Genomic DNA, 16,800 nt, shown 5'->3' with positions numbered 1-16,800 from the left:
CGGAATAGAATAGAAATGAATAGAAAATCCCTTTACTAATGTGGACCTTAGAAAAATGTATAAGAATAACAATAGTGAAGGGTTAAAAGATAAATAGTAAAATACTGTATTGTAAAAGGCTTTAACGACATAAAACTGTGCACCTGGAGAATAAATAACCCATAAACAGCTTTGGACATTTTTACAGTAATGGATATTTGAAAATAGCAGCAACATCAGAGATATGCAAAATGACAGCAGCATGTTATTTAACTAAGATTTTATTATTTTTTTTTTTTACAAAGAAACAGTTTTGGAAAGTTTGGCAGTCATTGTTTTCCTGCTTTGTGTCTCAATTGTCACGGTTGCTAAGCGAAAGAGCATAAAAGCCGCCAAAGGCTGGACCTGTTTGAATTCCCATTCAAAACACTTCTGGTCTCCTTATTTTCACGGACTTCGAAGAATCCAGTCCAGGTAGACTTCACCTTTAAAAGACGCAGCCCATAAATTCAAATACAGAGAGTGTACTGGTTTAAATAGGAGCAGCTCTCCTCTGATTGGTGGCACAATCAGTCCAGTATCCAATCCAGATGAGGATAGTCTTGCAACAGGAAGTGACGAAAGCGAAGGCAGGAAACAGGAAGTGGAAGGAGGGCTGTAAGTTCCCCTAGCAGCGCCAGCTGACAGGACACTGCAACTGCAACTGCTAACATAACCTCTGAAAAGAAAACACACATACACAAAAAACAAAAGCAAAGGCCACTGGCCGTAACAGATTTGATCTAAGAAGTAGCATAAAGTTAGACTTCTAATGTATCCCAGAAAAGTTGCCAGTTGGTTAACTATGAAGGTCCTCTGGGTGTCTTTTGTTTTCCTACATCTTGTAGAAAATCCTCACAGATTAAATTTGATGGATAGATGGTAAAATTATTTCAGTGATCCTAACTGAACAGAAAAAATATCTATACACAGTCTTTTAATACCTGGTTTCAGTTTACAACTGTTCATTTTCAACAAGTCTTCAACAAGTTATTGTCATCCACAGACCTTATGCTTTCTGGATTCATTTTGTCCTTTATTTTCTCTCCATCTTCAAACATGTTAACCCATTTCTGTAACACTCAGACTATGCAGTTCGATACCGTAAACCACTGACCATTTAAAGTCTGTTAGTTTTCCTTCTTCTTCTTTCTGATGCTATTTTTGACAGCCTAAATGCATGAAGCTGCTAGCATCTGTTGACTGTGTGCTAACAAGAGAGCTGTTCCTAACGAAATATCCTTTTGTTCACACTTGTGTATACAAATCAGTCTAAGAATAAGTCTAAGACAATTGAATGCAGCACCAAATAAAAATGGTCAGTATGTTTTTTTTCCCAGCTTTTTATCGTCATAACTGTACACTGTCACAAGTACAAAGCAACAAAATGATCTCCCTACATTTAACTCATCCCCTTGGGGAGCAGTGGGGGGCCATTTTGTGGCCCTCGGGGAGCAGTGTGGGGGTTAAGTGTCTTTGCTAAGGGACCCCGAGTGGCAGTCTGTGGCAGTGGGGCTTGAACTCAGAACCTCTGGCATTCCATGTGCAAAGTCCCAACCACTAGGCTGCCACTCCCTTGAGTAGTGTCCTAGAGTTTAGTTTAACTAACTTTCTTGATTGATTTATTTATTTGTAATAAATATGAAATGATTCTGTACTTTACTAGGGGAAAATAGCTGATGTTTCACAACTAATCTTCTTTTTGTGGTCGGAGGGGCGTACACTGCTTAGGGGTGTGTGTGTTAGCTTTGGGATTAGCTTGATGCAGCCATGCAGCTAATGCTAACCCACTGTGAGATTAGAGGAGTTCCTATAACCCCAGACTGGGTTTAAGTGCTTATAAGGCTGATAGAGGGAGAATTAATTAGACCTCGCTTTCCCAGTTAAACCAGTTTAGTTCCGCTGGGTTCTTCTGTCTGTGGAATGACACATCTGCTAATGCACTAAATGGACCTTCTATACAGGAACCTGTTTTTTCTATATTGATGTCTTCAAAGGTTATAACTATTTGCTGCTGTTGCTAAGGAGGTTTTCAATAATGTTTAAAAACCATTTGCTTCAAAACCCATTTTTGTGGATATTCATTGAAAATTAGTAGATTTCAAATTAAGTTCTGGATATTCGTAGAAAATTGACTTATGTAAAGAAAATTTTGAAGTAAAGCACTCACCTGCAGACATTTATTTTAAGCAAAAGAAAAACGGTTCACTTTAAGAAGAACTGTGCGACTGTAAAGAGAAACAACTCAGCGATAGTATAAAAACGATTACCAAGGAGTTGAATTTTACTGAATAAAGAATGAAAAGAGAATTACTGTCTAAGAATTAAGGATGTATAACTCAGGTTAAGAGAAATGTTCACTGAAACACGAGGATTATACCTGCAAATAAAATGGTGATTATAAAAGCAACAGACTATTTACAAAACAATGAACAATTGCATTTATGAAAGCCAAAACATTTATTGAACATACTGGGTGCATTGAAAGATGAATTCCAACAGCTGCTGGAGGGAAAGATCTGTGATAACGCTCCATTGTGCACCTAGGGTGAGAAGTCTACAACAGCTTCTCTTAGGGAATGGATCTTAGCCTCCTCAGCAAGGACCATCCCGAGGTGGAGAGTAGCTACTAACATTTACTCAATTACTCTTTCTACTTTTAGTTGAGTAAGAGTAATCAGTACTTTTACTCAAGTAAAATCTTTTGACTACTTTACTAATCATGAGTAACTTTACTGAATGAAGAAAAAGCTCATTTTAATCTATAATGAAAATCACAGTAAATGTTTTGCTGTTTTGTACACAAAATTGTTACATACTCTTATGTATGTCAGCCAAAAATTATGTAGGTTGATATATAGTAAAAATTATAATTGGAGGTAATTTGCCCAATAAGCATACAGTATATTTCGGTTGTCTGATATTAGTGTTTTTTTTTGTTTGTTTTTTTTTGGCATGTGTCCATGTGTGGGTTTAGTTAAAAATTGCATTCAGTAGCCATGCCTTGAGATCTTGTGGAGTACATTACCTCTCCTCCCCAGTTGCTATAAATTGTTTATTTACTTATTTTTTTTTGTTGGAAGTTGTTGCTTTTTGGTAAAAATGAGACCCATTGTGTAACTTTTATCCTCCTTCAATTTCGTTCATGTAAATGTAGGAAGAAAAAGCAATATTAGCCTCAAGAATTGACCCAAAAATATCTGCATAAAATATTGTGGATTGGTTGGACTGATGTGAAAAATAATCTGTATCTGCAACAGCCTTAAAAACCTTTATTGCTCAATTTCTACATCATATTACAGACTGTTAGGGTTGGTTTTAGAGTTGTTATGTTGGCTTGGTTAGATTTGGAGAAGTGTTTCTCCTGCCCGAGCTTATTTTCCACATAATTTAGAATTTCTTTCATTTTAGTGAGTTGCAGTGATGCCAATCCTGCAGAATCTGTTTTTTAAGCCAAAAGCACAGCATCCCTGTCCAGTTTTAGTCTGTTCTCATTGCTTTGCCTGCCACTCAGTAGGACATCTCATGTAGGAGATGACATCATGTGCATGACCTCTGTAGAGCAGTAGGAGTCCAGCCTGACTGGCTAACTGTATCACTGTTGTGAAGAGCATGAATGCATGACATTTAGAATATAATATCCTGTCCAAGAAGCCCTTTCCTGACATTGTACATGCTGATAATGCAGCAAAGATGGTGATTCAACATACTGTGCAGCACCATTTCACCCCATTCTAGCAGAGGGTGCGAAAATACACTCTGATTCATTTATTTCATAATATCATTGTAGCTTTCAATGTTTTGTCTTAGAAACTGACCATTTACATTACGGGCTCAAATGAACCAGTCTGTTGAAATTAAATTATTCGGCATACAGTACTGTATGTTCTGTGTTTTTTCCTAAGATGATTTTAGCAGAAAATCAGTGCTTTATGGATGATGTCCCACATTTCATGTAACAGAAAAACAATAGAAATATGGAAAAATATTTTAGAAAAAAGATTTATTTTCCATCCGATCAGGATTGATTTTATTTTTATGTTGACTGCAGCGTATATGGGAAGTTCTGTGTCCTGTTTGGCTGTAAACATGTTGCTTGAACCGTCAGACTGTTCAGCATGAATCCCTAACTTCCTAAAGAAACTGAACCCATTAGCACTTAGAAGTTGGAGAAGACTTTCCTTTTGACTGAAGACGTTTCTGCAGCTGCTTTACCCTAACGAGGGAAGGAAATACTGTTAACGAGGACCAGTGAGGCGACTAATGAGGGCCGATTGTGAAGATATATTAATGACTGAAGACGCTTAATGAAGTGACTGCAGTTTGATAGAGGGAAAGAAGAAGGCAATTGGTTAAACAAACTTCCTCAGCAGCAGGGATATCCATCTCTGTTTCTCTCCCTGGCAGTAAGGTGAGGTTACTCCATAATCATGTTCTATATATGAGTGTTTGTAGCCCACGCAGCGTACAAAGGTCATAGAGGTCCACAAACACACTGTGGGTAAAGGCTGGAGTGGGCAGCAGTGGATCTGCATCACATGTTCTACATGCTGAACAGCCATATTCCAAGGAATACTGAATCAATTTGATTAAAACAGGATTCAGTCAATGTTCCATTGTTGATCGAGACCCAATTTAATTTAGTAGAATTTTTGCTTTCAGGTTTTATTTTCTGGGAGTTTAAATGTTATTTTGTTAAGCATGATTTAAAATCAGTAATATGTATTTTAGGAAGCTAAAAGACTAAATTGGTTGTTTGTTCAGTAATCCATGCTCACAGAGGGAAAGAAAAACACTCAGGAAAGTTGGTATTCATGCAGAACAAGGTGGTTTCAATGCTAGTATTAAGGTAAATGTCTGTAGGAAATTGGAATCTCCATCACACACTTTTTAGCCATGAACAAGCAACTGGAATATCTCTCCCTGGATCTCTTACTTCAGTTAAAAAGTGACTCACTTGTTGGATACCAATGGTAGACTTTGAGCTTTTTGTTTAAAAAAGATTTTCAGAGGATCTCTCAATCACAGCTTTATACACCAGAGGGTCAATTTCTTTTCTTTCTTTTTTTTTTTTTAACTTAGTAATCTTGGTTGGACTAGTTCACAGTTCCACTGGTGTTCAGGTTCCAGTGAGTAGGAACAGCCTTGCCAGGGTTCTGGTCAGTCTCTCTTCATCCTGGAATCTGAGGCTGTGAAAAGCTTCTCCCAACTGCTGAAAATCTACATTTCACCTTACAGTAGATGCTTACTGAGCTCCTTTGCCTTGACGTTGGTCCATCAAAGAGGGACTATAATCAAAACATTTTTTCAGATGTTTGTTGACCAACTTTAAACCCCCTAGGAAATTCTATCCATCCATCCATTCTCTCCCGCTTAGTCCTTTTCAGGGTTGCGGTGGGGCCGGTGTATATCTCCGGCAGTCTATGGTCGAGAGGCGGGGTAGACCATGGACAGGTCGCCATTATGCTGCAGGGCCCATTTGGAGATTGTTTTTCATAAATGTAGACAATCAGAGTCCAGATATAACTGTCATGAGAACAGTTTCTATCAATTGATTGCTTTTTTGATGTATGCAAATGTTCTCATCTTTTTCCAAAATTAACAAAAGACAAACTGGCTATTAAAGTTTTTTTATTTCTTATAAAAATATTGCTTTTGAGTGGACTTTTGGAGGAGGTGATGGCCTAGTGGTTAGAACAGTGCGCTTGTGCTCTGAGGAGGTTGCAAGTACCCGTTTCGATCCCCACAGCCTCCACCCTGGGTTCCTGAGCAAGACCCTTAACCCCAAACTGCTCCCCGGGTGCCGCACAGTGGCAGCCCACTGCTCCCCAAGGGTCAAATGCATAGATTAATTTCTCCAGTGTGAGATTAATAAAGTTCAATTCAATTATTAATTGAATTAAAATATTCTAATCTGAAAAAGAAATGCTAACTTTCTCTGCAACGCCACCCCTCATCCATCTGGACGTCACCAGTTTCATGACGTAACCCTAGAGATTCTGCACAAAAGAAAGTGTCTCGATGCCAAAAAAAAAATGTTTGCAACTTCAACGTTTCCTGTCTCAGAGAGCAGAATTACAGAGGATTACTCAGACATGCATGAATCAAGTGAAATACCACTTTGAGCATGATTTTGGTGAGGAAACAGAATATTAAAATGGCCAAAGACTCATAGAGTGGATTTTGCATGGTATAGATCCTTGAAAGACGTAACTCCTCTGAAAAGTCTACAGTTTCAACAGTTCACCTTTACAACCACCTTCTGGGGCTTTATGTTCTCCAAGCGAAGTCAAGTAGCTACAATCAAACTGAAGTGCACTTATGGTAAATATTTCCCTGAAAGAGAAAATGGCTGCTATTACTGCAGCTTTAAAATGCAGCTTACAGTTGAGAGTGTGGTGATACAGAGCCGAGTTAACTTCCTGCTCGGTAAACATCAGCATCTGCTGTTTGATTTTCCTTTGATTCAAAATAGCTGTCTACCAAAACCGAGAGAGATTAGTCCAAAAAAAAAAAAAAAAACAGATCTAAAAAAGATGAAAAGCTCAGAGCTTTTTTTTCCTTTAGTCTGTTAAAAAATTTAATTCAACTCTAGAGCTCATAAATTTATTATATTATTTATTAAGATAAAGAGCTTCTTTGATCACGAGGAAATATAATATCTAAAGAGGGGCAAAGAAAGGAACTATGACGTGATCTTTTACCTTTCTCAACACCTTTTTGCCTTTTTTTAGAACCGCTTTCATTTCTTAAATTCAACTGAAAGTTGTGCCTTTACGTCTTCAGTAGGTAGAGTACTGGGGTTTCTTTAGTAGGATTTCTGATCTCTGAACAAATAACAAAAGGTCTATCTTTTGGGCACAAAGGTTCGACATCTTCCATTCATGAGTGATGCAGGGGACCTTTCACCATTTTCAAGCCATGATCTGCGATCGGAATCAGTAGAGGGGTTAGTGACAACAGTGGAGGTGTGGATGCAGCGGCTTTGTATTGCATTAGTTCAAACCCTTTTCATATGATGAAAGTTTTTTAAAAGCAAAGTTTTATCAGATGAGTTGTGTTTCTTAGCCTTGTAGCCCTTACCTTGCCTTCCCTTGTACTACAGATTCAAGGTATCCTTGTACCTGATATCTGCAGCATAATGGGAGTTTCTGTCATAGAGATTAAGGGGATGGGTTGAAACATGCAACCATTCATGCTTGAACGCTTGTATACACTCATGAATGAGACATCCGATGATGAGCTGGAGACAAGCAGCTGTAATTAGCTCCCTACCCAACATTGCACATGTTCTACCTAAGGTCCTAATCATACCTGATATCAACATGTCTCCAGATGTACTGAACTGTAACTAAAAACATTTAAATCGGTCCTGGTGACCAGATTTAACATCCTTCCCAACAGTTGTGTTCAGATTAAACTAACTCTAACACCAAGAACTTCTAAAGGCGGTTCAAAGAAAGCAACCCTCATTAACTAGACTTGTGGACCCAAAAGCAAAGGAGAACATTTTCACTTTTGATCTTTTCGAGACTGTGGAAATTAAAAGTTTCATGAATGGAGTTTGTGTGTTTTGAGGTTCATGTGGTTCAGACTCCCTGGACTTTCTTGAAGGTCCAGAGGCTTAAAGTAAGGAGTAAATTAAGGAGAGGCCAGTAAGGAGCTTTACAAATGCTTTCCTTAGAGACAAGCTGCTTCTAATTTCCAAAGTGTAGCCAACACTAACTGTCAAACATAATGGTACATACAAGAAAGTTTTCTTAACTTGATTCTAACGTTGGCACACTCTAATTGGTCAATTAATAACTCCTCTTACTCTATCCTGAGCCAAATCTGATTTTTCGGCCCATATGCGACCTGGATCTGATTTTTTCATGGCAGTCTGAACAACACAGATCCGATTTTTTTCCAATCCGACCCAGGACACTTGGCTATGTGGTCCTGAATCCAACACAAATCTGATCTTTTCAAATGCGACCTGTGTCTGAAGGGCCAGGACGCATCTGACCTGAATGCCATTAGTAACCGACATAGGTCACTACTGTGCTTCTTGCCACACAGAAGCGTCAAGAAAAACAAACACCATGGCGGACGATAATGTGGAGAGCAGTATTTTTTTTAACCATCTTGAAAAGATTGAGGTTTTAAGGTTTGGAAAGATTGCTAGATGCGCTCCAGCACTACGTCCATGTCTACTTCCGTAAACACAAATCATGCTAGCTTGTGACGTCATTGCGTCCTCTACTTTTGATGCGGGACACTTAAGCTGTATGAAAGCAGTTTACACAGGAGATCACATACAAGTCACATAGATTTGGAAATGTGAACGGTAATGCAAAAAAATCTGACTTCACAAAATTTGGAATTGAGCATCAAGGCCTGCAGTTTGAATGTAGCCTAAATGGTCTTCCTCTGGTTCAGGGGGTTACACAATAATGGGGAAGACTGTATCAATGTTAATAAGAAAATCATTGACAGGATCTCCAAACAGATCTTCAGTAAAGGAGCTGATTGATCAAAGAGGTTTGTTTTCAAGCCTGTTCATAGAAAGTTGGGTAGAGTGTTGTCAAAAGATGATGAGCCATCCAACTCAACCATGAAGATGAACTGTAGGCCCCAACCAAAGTAAGCAGGGCCTCTATTCCACCTCATAAGAACCACAGCAATATTATCTCCATCCAACACCACAATAATACAGTATTATTGTCACCTCAGGGGTGTATAGAAATGAACATTCCTTTCAGAATACTGACAATTGTTCTTAGAATATCATTTTTTTTATCTATTGTAATCTTTTAATTTTCTCTCACTTAATTTTCAGTTTCCAATTAGTTTCTGATTTATTAGTTTTTCTCTCTGAAATGATGGAAAAATAACAATTTACTTTTGGAAATTCAAATATTTGGAACTCTTGTAGTCTTTTAGACAAGTTGGGGACAATTTTTTGTAGAGTTGTTGTTCTTGTAGGTGGTAAACTAAACTAAACTGTTAAAGGGAGAACGGAAAAGTTTCTAGATATAGACTGCTATACTGCATAGCGTGCTATTCAACCGCAATAGGATAATGAAAGATGCATGTTATGTTACAGTATGTGTGGTATGTTACTGCTCCTCTGTACTGGAAGGAGCCAGTTTACCTGGATTATCTCAGCAGAAGGAGAACTATAAGGCTAAAAGGCAACATGCATTGGGTACGACAGATTGTTACCAGAGAGACTCTTAGATTTCTCAGAATGCAGAATGAAAGAAATGGGATCCCATTTTCCTTTGTAGAAAGGAACTTGGATGCATTAATTAGTTTTGGTACCTCCTGGGTAATTTTCATAGGAATAAATGGGAGCTAATTTAAAAGATTATTTCGTTGTCTCTGGGTACATCCTTAATTATAGCTCCATGGATAAAAATCTGCTCCTTGTCTTGGAACCACTTGGATGAATCTGCCAAATTGCTCCCCACCAGTACTCTGACAGTTTTAGGAAGAAGTGATCCAGATCTGCAGCGCATTTTAATTGGTTCCCCATTTGACTGTGTTCATCTTTTTTGTTGAATCTAAAATGTCGGAGGCAGATTTCCAACTATGAAACATAAAAACTTTTTTAAGGGTCCTTTAAAAAAAATCCCATTCAGTTAATTATTTCCCATCTGGATCATTCACCTGTTTACCCAATTAATCCTCTTTAAAATGAAATGAAATTAAAAACCGTTTCTCTAGGCATTGACAGCACTTTTAATTAGAACATTGCTCCTCTTTTAGCTATATAGACACCAATAGAGCATAAGAAACGGGAGGGGGCAGGACCTGCTCATACCTCAGGCCTATGATGTTCAGTAGGTGGGGTGGGGGTGGCAAACACCCAGCCTGACAATCCCACCCTTACACCAATATGGACATAAACAAACACTCAACGGAGACTTACACCGGGACAGAAACTAACCATATTCTTACTCTCATCATACATACAATATCTTTCTGGATCTGGGCGCAAATCCCTCAACAGGCCCACAGACCCTGGAGGAGATCCCCAAACCCCACAGAGTGAGAAGAGGGCAGGCAAAGAACAGTTCCAGAACCGGGCACCACCATATGGAGGAGAGCAGCAGTATAGCCCAGGACAAGCCTCAAGCAACACACCACAGCCCTCCGACAGCATCCCCCCACCAACCTCACATACGTATGAGAGCCATGTTCTGCTGCACTAATGAGACAATCATCTTCTTCAGTCAGAACCACAGGAGGTATTTGACGACAAGAATGAGGAGAACCTGCTCGAACTACTGGACAGCAAAGTTCTCTTTCAAACAGTCCTATATGTGGTTAAGAAGCCAGGAAGCATTATAATTCGAAATCATAGTGACAGGACCACACTGTCACAAAGCTGTTGTGCATCAAAGGGCTGTTTATCATGTCACAATTTCACAGGTCAGACATTAGTTTTAGTTATTTATTATTATTTATTTATGTTATTAATACTATAGTTGTCATGATGCTTTTAAGGGATCTGACCCACATGCAGAAAACCACTCAGAGAACCAAGGGAAAGTTTAACAGGTGTATTTATGAGGACAACAGGAGGTGGAATCTTGAACTCAGGGACAGCTGTTGAACCGGAACTAGAAGTGGAAGGGTAGTTCACAGCGGTTAGTTCAATGGCCGTGGGAAACAGAACAGAGTTCTTGAGCATGGAAGAGAAAGGGACTCACGTAGGAGGGGATCTCAATCAAAGCCTTGAATCCAGAATGTGTGAGTTTTCCAGAGGGAGAGCAACTCGTTGGAGGGCGGAGAGTTTGGAGGAGTGGGACCCTGAGGAGTATGAGAACGGACTGCCACTTTTTTCTGACGGTACTTGAACGGATCGTCTGGAACTTTTCCCCAGCTCAGTGTGAACACAAAAAATCCTTCCTGGGGGAGAAGGCCAAAACTTCCAGTCAGCAGGAAGGCTTCTTGCCAAAAGGCAAAGACAAAAAAAAACACAGTCTCAGAGAAACGAAGCACAGGTTAGACTCAGCTAATCACGGCTTGGCTAGAGTACCCAAAACTGGCAAACACTCTGGTATCGAGGTAGTGGCAGTCAACGGCTCAAATACTCCCCGGTGATGAACCAATGAGCCGCAGGTGTGCAGGAGGACCAACGAGGACAGGGCGCCACCTGGTGGTGGAGGGAGAGACAAACACAAAACAACCCACACAAGCTGGATTCCTAACAATAGTTGTGGAACAAATGTGTGAAATAATGGACACATTAGGATACAATCTCAATTGCAGTTCTCATAGATATCTAGCTAATGCTACCATTCAAAACTAGTAAATGTATGAGCCTGCTCTCGAGTTTCTGCCAATAGTCTCAAATTGGTTCATTGGTTTACAGAGCTTCAAAAGTGATTGCCATTACTACTAGCAGCCAGTTCCTCTGAAAGCTCCTGCTAAGATAAGAAGCTTGATAAGAATCATGTGTGCACAGGACCACTTCTCAGCCTCGTCATTTAGAGGAACCTGTACTGAACAAAGAACCCCATTCAAACACAAAATGACCAATATCCCTTACACAGCAGGACCTAATGCTTATTTACCTGGGTTTGTTGTCTAAATATCTTGATTTCTAATATCTAATTTCTAAGTGTTGTGGTAATGGTGCAGATGACCTAAAAACCCATTGGTGATCCCTTAGGCACAATCCCAAACTGGCCTCTAATTACTTCCAAAGAGCACTTACCCTCCATTTGTGCATTCCCACGGATTGTACGCCACATAAAGGGTCATCCCAAACCTCGTAGTGGTTAGGGTGAGTGGAGCGTTCAGCCCTTAAATGCATCAGGGCAGAGTCGCTGGAGTTTGTCAGCAGGTGTTACAATGAGCTAATGGTGGAGGGAACGCTGGCATTCAAATGTAAGGTTTAGCTGGATTGTTGCATCTTCGTCGCACTGACAGAAAATAAGTCATCATTGATCCCAAAAGGGAATGTCCTTTTTGAATCAGTTTTATTTAACCGTATAAATGTTTTTTTTTTTTTTTTTTTTTAAGGAAGGGGCAAACGTTTGATATCATGTCAACCTGGGCGACAAAGCTACAGCCACACACGAGGTGGCACTGTGTTGCCATAGCAACGGCTGCTTTCCTTTTCCATTGAAGGGAAGAGGCCTTGCCATTCTCATTTATAACCCCTCACCCTCAATCAAGGTGCCTTCCACAGCTGCGAGTGTGACTTCATTGGGAGTGACAATTGCTAAGGGGTGGGATTGGGATTAGGCCTGTGTTTGGCCAAACCAAAATCCATAGTGAAAACTTGCAAGAGTTCACATCTGAACAGGGGGGGTTACCATTAGGCAATACTAGGCAGTTGCCTAGGGTCCCAAGTTCCTGGGGGGCCCAAAAAACAGTTTATATTAATGATTAATAAAACTATTCCTTATTTGTGCACATTAATCATGCTTTTGATCAAAATGCTTTCATTAAAATGCCATTAGAATGCTTAGAATATTAAGTGTGTCTCAGCCCCCCGAAAACTTACCGCAAACTTATCGCTTTTGTCGGCATATTTAGCAACTTTTCAGACCCCTCTAGCCCTTTTATATAGCGTTTTTTTTCTGTTACTGGAGACTTTGGGAACAACATAAAAGCACCAAACTTTCCTCTCCAGAGCAAGTAGATTGGTAACCCCGCCTCCTGTTCACCTCTATATTGTCTGCTGTCATGATTCATGCAGTTATTATTTCATCCAAATGAAAAAAAGGAGAACAGATAAGCAGATCATGGCTTGTCTACAGTGAAAAGAAGGACTGGGTTATTTACTTTTGCCGTCATCTTTTTAGAAACACAGGAATGAGCAAAGAGCTAAGTGAGCTTAGTGCTTGGAAAAAATCTTTCATTCCTTTCAAGACAGCATGAAAGGTCAGCTGAGTACAAAACATAGAGAGGACAACAACAAGAAAAGGGACAAGAAGAGAGGGACAAAACCTAGAACAAATAATGTATGTCCCTTCTATTAACATTTCTCTATCTGTATAATGGGGCTGTCGGTCTATTTTCTTGGTTGTCTTCTCAATTCGGAGGGCCCCGTGCCATAATTATTTGTAGAATCTTAGGAGATTATGAACGTGGCTTCAAAACAACTTTTAGTGTTGTTATTTTTAAGTCGACTGTTGTTCTCTAAATGTGAAATGATGTGTCACAGAGTCACAGTCCATAATCCTACCCAGAGACATGCAAGTAAGGGTGAGTGAGCAGTACCACTGATAAAAAAAAAAAAAGAAGTCTTGCTACAAGAGTATGCAGTCATCTCCCAGTCCAATGTGACATAAAGCAACAAATTCTGTCAGTCTTTGAGATGGCGAATTTGCTTTTCATCTGATCCTGAGTTACATTTTAACTGGATAACTTACCAGGGTTGAAATCCTGAACAGCATCATAGAGGTTCTCAAAACTTCCAATGAGTTAAGATGGTGATTCTAAGGAAGATCCAAGCTCTTACAAGTATCTGTGAGATCCAAGCTCTCACAAGTATCTGATTGGTAAATGGTATGTACTTATATAGCACCTTTATTCAAGTCAGGAGACTTGACCAAAGCACTTTACACTACATTCATTCACACACAAACACTCACACACTGATGGTGGCAAGCTACATTGTAGCCACAGCTGCCGTGGGGCTCACTGACAGAAGCAGTGCTGCCGTACACTGGTGCCACCGGGCCCTCTGACCACCATCAGTAGACAATGCAGGTGAAGTGTCTTGCCCAATGACAGAACAACAATGAAAGTCAGAGCCGGCGCTTGAACCGTCAATGCTTCGATTTCAGGGCAAACTCATACATCCAACGCCACTGTCGCCCCAGTGGACATTGGTCACCAAATTTTTGGTTGACGCAGCTTTAACAACATATCAAACTGGGGTTGATGTTATTGTAAAGAGTGATGCTTATCTTTCAAATGTATCCTATATCATTGATATGTTGAACCTTATTTCCAGTTGAGATCTATGATCTGTTTGATGGTCCAGATCAAAAGATGTGGAGAAGGGTAACACTGAGCATTGCTATGCTGTGTCCTTGTTTGTTGAATAATGGTGCAATCTGATTAAACCCGTGCTTCAGTCCCGGATTTTCCTCCAAACATGATGAATCAGCAGCTCTGTCTGCAGCTGGAAGAGTGCAGCAGGAAACACGCTGCAGTCGTTTCAATGTGACAGCTCAGAATTGCAATTTGAGTCGTTGCTTAAAGCATTCACCGAGTCCACAGAGTTTGTGTGTGATTAATATAGAATAACATTTAGCTGACTCTGCAGTTTGTTTCACATATCTAATTCTAAATTAGGTGCATTTGTTCAATCGCTTTTTTAAAAATGACAGGTGGTGATGTCACTTCCACTTCCATGTTCAGATTAAGCAGAGTATCACTTTATGAATACATGCATGTGTGTGTGTGTGTGTGTGTGTGGTTGCCAATCAGGATTACTGTTACAACAGACGTTACCGTGGCAGCAGGATGTCACATCAGAGTGTGTGTTGATGCTGGGTTTGGATGAAGAGGAGTGTGTGTGTTACAGCCTCATCCTCCTCCTCCTCTCTAATACATCCTCTCTTTATCTCTTCCCTCTCAGGCTCTCTCCATTATTCTCTCCTTCCGCCTGCCTCTTTCTGTTTATTATTCTGTCTGTTCTTCCTCTTATGCACTCTTCCTCCCTCCATCATCACCTCTCCAAAGCATATTTCAATTTCTCTTTTTCTTCCTGCATCTCTTTATTCCTTCCTTCTCTTCTTTATTTTGCTGTCATCAGTTTTTCTTTTTCCCTTTCTTCTTATTTCAGTATTTCTTTTTCCTTCTCAGTGATTATTTCTTTTCCTCCGCAGCTCCCTTTTCTTTCCTCCATGCACTCCATCTTCTCTCACTGCAAAAATGATCTAAAAAATAAGTAAACATTTCTCAAATTAAGTGTATTTACCCTTGATTTGAATAGGTACATTTGAGAATATGCCAACGGAATTAATATTTTTACCCTTAAAATAAGATAATTAGATGAAATGCACTTGAAATAAGAAGATGCAAATGTGTTTTCTTATCTTAAATCTAAATTGTCTTGTTCCATTGGCAAAATGTCTCTTTAATCTCCTCAATTTAAGAAGAAATGCACTTATTTTAAGAAAAAATTACCTATGTAGATTTTGATTTTTTTCCAGTGCTCCTCTTTCTTAATCCCTACCATTTTTTCACTTTGACTTTTTTTTCCTTTATTTTCTCTTCTTTGTTTTAGTTTATTCTTTGTCACACTTATTAAAGATTTACTTGCCTTGTTTTTCTTTCCTATCATCATCTCACCTTTTTCTGGCTTCAGTCTTTCACTCCTCCTCATCTTTCCTTAAATAATACCTACCTTATCCTTCCACTCTTTTTTATTCTCAAGCTTACTGTGCCATCCTTACATGTTTGGGATTCTCTGGACTTTTAAACCAGCGTAAAAAAAAGGGGAAAAGAAAGTTGAAAATATCTTTGTTTTCATATTATTCCCGACTATATTTATGTGTAAAGATTTCTATAAACAACTCACATACCTAAAGACTTTCAACTGTTATGAATGAAGAACAAGTTTTCCTGCTCAAACTTGTCTGAGTCCACTTCCTGCTGTTCCCACTGCTGAAACACCAATTCATCAACCCTTCATCTCTGATGTGTGGTCAGGGATGAGGAAGATCACAGGCTTCAAGCAGAAGGATTTACAGAGAGAAGGAAGCCTGGACAGAGCAAATTAACTGAATTCATCTTTCAGTTTGTTCAGTTCAGGAACGACCTCAGCATCCGTCTTTCTTGCCCACAGTTACATGGAGATCCTTGCCTCTACTGCCATTGACTCTTCTGCTTCTATGAGTTCAATGTCAGTCATTTGGTGAGTTCAATATCAGGAGATGGTGCTGCTCCCTCCACCTTTCATATGCAGGGCTCGATGTTAATCATTGCCCGATCTCCCGGGGCAAATAGTTTTTATTGTTGGGAGAGTACAAATTTTTTGCGATCATTGCACTTGCCCGGCGGGCAAACGCAATGATCGCAAATTATTTTTTTTATTTATCACTCAAAAGTACTTTAAAATCACCGACATTCAATGAAAATGACCCAGAAGCGTTGCCGGCTCCATTTTTGTTGTTTTTGTACGTGACGTGATTTTTGTCCACCTAGCGGTAATTTTCATGTAGTTACCAAAACGACAAACAAGCTAGAAAGCACATTCATATGGCAGTCTTCTATACAGTGATGCAGGTCATACATTAAAAAATGTTCATTACATTTTTTTCTCTTAGACATTGGAGAGGTGCATTTAAATGTTATAGAGCTAAACGTGTTAAATTGGTGACCTGTTATGTTATTATTATTGTCTTGTTGCTGCATTTATTTTGTCAGGTAAAACTAATCCTGAGTCAGTTAAAAGTCAGGGAATTCTGAAATTATGTAAGACTGTGGAAACCCTGTATAAAATAACTGTATAATGATTCTCTAGAAAATTCCCATTATATTAATAGTATGATCTTGTATAAACATACCGTGACTCTAAAATAAAAGTTATTCATTTGTGACATTGACTTCTGTCTTGTGGTTTATCTTAAGTTTTTAAGTTTTTTTTTAGATTTTTAATAGTGTTGCACCGATACCAGTATCGGACGGGGCCCCGATACTGCCCTAAAATGGTCGTATCGGTATCGGCGGGTACCAACAAATAGGGCACCGATACCATTTTGAGAGCCATAAGTTTATTCAACTATTGTCACCCACTCCTGGTAGGCAATAAAAAGTTCTACT

General features: G+C 39.3%; 2 protein-coding genes across 3 annotated transcripts in view; both read left to right on the top strand.

Moving 5' to 3' along the window:
- LOC107090620 (histone H2A-like) overlaps positions 1 to 16,800 on the top strand; it is a 665,777-nt gene that overhangs the window by 278,947 nt on the left and 370,030 nt on the right. The gene's annotated exons all lie outside the window — the stretch shown is intronic.
- trhde (thyrotropin-releasing hormone degrading enzyme) overlaps positions 1 to 16,800 on the top strand; it is a 249,933-nt gene that overhangs the window by 25,111 nt on the left and 208,022 nt on the right. The gene's annotated exons all lie outside the window — the stretch shown is intronic.

Source organism: Cyprinodon variegatus, unplaced genomic scaffold (genome assembly GCF_000732505.1).
Source record: "Cyprinodon variegatus isolate N-32 unplaced genomic scaffold, C_variegatus-1.0 Scaffold303, whole genome shotgun sequence".
NCBI classification, from domain to species: Eukaryota; Metazoa; Chordata; class Actinopteri; order Cyprinodontiformes; family Cyprinodontidae; genus Cyprinodon; species Cyprinodon variegatus.
The sequence above is the reverse complement of the archived record's forward strand: the minus strand, read 5'-3'. Positions and strand labels throughout refer to the sequence as shown.